Source organism: Ursus maritimus, unplaced genomic scaffold (assembly GCF_017311325.1).
Source record: "Ursus maritimus isolate PB19 unplaced genomic scaffold, ASM1731132v1 scaffold_7, whole genome shotgun sequence".
Taxonomy (NCBI): Eukaryota; Metazoa; Chordata; class Mammalia; order Carnivora; family Ursidae; genus Ursus; species Ursus maritimus.
This window is the reverse complement of record NW_024426885.1, coordinates 25,399,583-25,403,367: the sequence shown is the minus strand read 5'-3', so window position 1 is coordinate 25,403,367 and position 3,785 is coordinate 25,399,583. Positions and strand designations below refer to the sequence as shown.

Here is a 3,785-nt window from a genome sequence, read left to right as displayed (position 1 = left end):
ACCGGAAGCCAGCCTCTGCCTGCCACTTCCCCAGCTTATGCTCACTCTCTCAAATAAATCAATAAAATCTTTAAAAAAAAAAAAAAAAAGATACACACAAAAGGTAGGAACAAATAGTTCAACACTCTCCAAGTCAATTTAATCCTTTAATCCTAACCCTTCTGATTCTGGTGTTTTTTTTTTTTTAATATTTTGTTTATTTGACAGAGAGAGAGAGAGAGGGAACACAAGCTGGGGGAGTGGGAGCAGAGGGAGCCCGATGCAGGGCTTGATGCGGGGCTCGATCCCAGGATGCCAGAATCATGACCGGAGACGAAGGCAGATGCTTAATGACTGAGCCACCCAGGTGCCCCAATCCTTCTCATTCTGTAATCCACCTAAAAAGAGGGCAGTTTTGCTGCTCTGCTGGCAATTTTGCTATTTTTATTGATTTTTATTGGCTTGTTGCTAAAGCTGTTTTCCATTTAAGAAAGAACAAAAGACACCTGAGTAGCTCAGTCAGTTAAACATCTGCTTTCTGCTCAGGTCATGATCCCAGGGTCCTGGGATCAAGTCCCACATCGGGGTCCCCCTTCACAGGGAAGTCCACGTCTCCCTCTGCCCCTCCCCCCTGCTTATGTGTGGGCATGCTCTCTGTGTCAAATAAATAAATAAAACCTTAAAAAGAAAAAAATGAACAGCACTGCGAAACTCTGGTAACCAATCATAGAACACAATCAAATTTCAAATAATAAAAAGTCATATAAGATTTACTGTGTCAAATGATAAGAAATTTAGTGATCCATAATAATTTGCAATCAACTTCCTTAAAGCAAAGAACTTTGAAGGGCATGTGGATGGCTCAGTCCATTGAGCATCTGACTCTTGGTTTCAGGTCATGATCTCAGGGTCATGAGATTGAGCCCTGCATTGGGCTACCCACTCAGCAGGGAGTCTGCTCAGGAGTCTCTCTCAAGCCCTCGCCCTCTGCCCCTCCCCCCATTCAACCACTCATACATTTTCTCTCTCTAGAATAAACAAATCTTTAAAGCAAAGAACTTTCTTACATCTGAACCTAAAAAACAAAACAAACACCAATCAGTCATTAAAAAAGGTTATCCTGGGGCACCTTGGTGGCTCAGTGGGTTAAGCATCTGCCTTCAACTCAGGTCATGATCCTGGGGTCCTGGGACAGAGCCCCATGTCAGGCTCTCAGCTCAGCAGGGAGCCTGCTTTTCCCGCTCCCCAACTCTCACTCGTGCTTTCTCTCGCTCTCTCAAATAAATAAACAAAACCTTAAAAAAAAAAAAGCTTATCTTACTTCATTAATTGTGCTCTATCTTCAAGAAATCCACATAGCCTATCTTGTAAACAGCTTACCAGAAATTCTGTCTCTAGCTTTATCTCATACTATTACTCTACCACATACTTTTAGTGAGAACCTATTCATTAAACCCTCATTATATCCACTTTTGCATCTTCTTACTCTCATGTCACCATCTTGTTTTTCTGATTCCACCAACATGCAGTAACGTCCCCCACTTTGAACAAAAAACGCAAGAGTTAACATTTATAGAGAATTTAAGGTATGCCAGTACTGCTTCAATGGAATTATCCCATTTAATCCACAAGACCCTGTGAAATTTGTTCTATTTTCCCCTTTTTCGTGGTTAGAGAAACTAAGTGAGGCCCTCCATGTTCTCCAAGGTTGCATGGATGGTAAGCTGCAAGCCAGGTCTCAAACCCAGACTCCAAAAACCACACCCTCAAACATATGTGATGCTATCTCATGGCTCAAAGTATTGACTGCCTTTACTGCTCAAATGTCACTGAACATATGCCCTGTGATATTTAACATTTTGTGTTCATAGATGTCGTCTAAGTGGCTCAAAATGCTACATTTCTTCAACAAAAATTTACTGAGAGTCTGTATGCCAGGCATTGCTGACTACTTGGTCTAAAAGCATGTTACAGAGCCTCTACAAACAAAAAGTAGATGAATTCTTCAGATACATGGACATCCCAGAAATGTGGGTAAATGAAAATTAAAAATATGTACATACCAACTGAAACTACATAAAAACTATGTTTAAATAGGAATTGGAAAAGAACATAGTCATAAATAGTATGATAAAGTTGGGGTTTGTTTTTTGTTCTTCTGCTATTTCATTGAATTAAGTTTTTTGTTAAGAAAGCTAAGCAATGAAAAGACGTATTTAAGAATAAAACCACACATCTTAAGTGCTTTCTTTCTCCCATAAAACAGCAAGAACAGCCTAGAGACAGATGAATGAACATCCCTCCTCTTAACATTCCACCGTAACTTGGCTTTCTTTAGGAAGATACACCTGATGTCAGTAGTAAGGCTTGCAGATACTATAAGTAAATCTCTCTCTCTGTAAATCTTCCTACAATTATAAACTTTTGGAAACGTGTAGCTAACTGTAAATTTTCATACAACGGAATCAAATATTAGAACTGAAAGAAACCGGGGCCGGGGCAGCTGGGTGGCTCAGGCCCTTAAATGTATGCCTCTAGCTCAGGTCATGATCCCAGTGTCCTGGAATTGAGTCCTGGAATCGAGTCCCACTTCGGGCTTGCTCAGTCGGGAGCCTGTTTCTCTCTCTCTCTCTGCCTGCCCCTCCCCCTGCTCACGTGCTCTCTGACAAATAAATAAAATCTTCCCCAAAAACCAAAAACCAAACCAAACCAAAAAACCTGAAAGAAACCTTACAGAACATCTCCTCCAGCCCTCTCATTTTACGGACTGGTTACTAAATTCTAAAATCTAAATTCTAGGTTAATAAGAGTAAATGCAGCAACAACCTATAAGAGCTGAAACTATAGTGGCTTATATTGCAAAAGAAATGCATTTCAGAAATAAAGTCTGTGTGTGCTAGCATCAGCCCTTCATGTAGACCTCTGATTTTAATTACTAACTAGCTATGTCTTATTGAACTTAACTTCTACAGGCCTGGATGTCTTCATCTGGATAAATTCTAACCATTGTTGAAAACTGTCCCAGTAGGGGCTCCTAGCTGGCTCAGTGTACAGCATGCGACTCTTGATCTCCGAGTTGTGAGTTGGAGCCCCACGTTGGGCGTGAAGCCTACTTAAATAAAATTAAATGAAGAAAAAAAAAGGTGTCGTGGTAAATACCTAAAAAGACCTCAATCACATTAAGTTTCCATGGTAAACGGTACTGTTTCAACATTCTTCCTTTCAGGTTACAGTTAGAATTTGCATCCGCTGTCTTAAGAGGAAAGATGAACAGTGTGCAGGCATTACAAAACAAATACAGTTCAATCAAGAACCTGTCTGCATCGGACACGCACAGACGCACCCACACAACCCTATAAAGGTGACTAGTCACTGCAGAGCACAGTACTTTACAATACATCCCTCAAACGTAACGGCCCTAAAGCCCACGGCATGGGAAAACAACAAATGACACCACGTTCTACCCACTGCTTTTAAAAGCTGAGGCCTACTGACGTCAAAATATCCAAACGTTATGCTTACAACTAATGGTTCGGGCCTCAGCTCTGCATCTCCCCCTCGGCTTTCACCAGCTTCAGGGGTCCCCAGAAAAAAAAAAAAAAGGGAGTGGGGGGCGCCTGGGTAGCGGCGAAGTCGTTAAGTGTGTGCCTTCGGCTCAGGGCGTGATCCCGGCGTTGGCGGATCGAGCCCCACATCGGGCTCCTCCGCTGGGAGCCTGCTTCTTCCTCTCCCACTCCCCTGCTGTGTTCCCTCTCTCGCTGGCTGTCTCTGTGTCACATAAATAAATAAAATCTTAAAAAAAAAAA

The 3,785-nt window shown here is 41.9% G+C and overlaps 1 protein-coding gene across 2 annotated transcripts in view; it reads right to left on the bottom strand.

Annotated features, from left to right (window-relative positions):
* Positions 1 to 3,785, bottom strand: part of NT5C2 (5'-nucleotidase, cytosolic II) — an 89,431-nt gene that overhangs the window by 84,705 nt on the left and 941 nt on the right. The window lies entirely within an intron of this gene.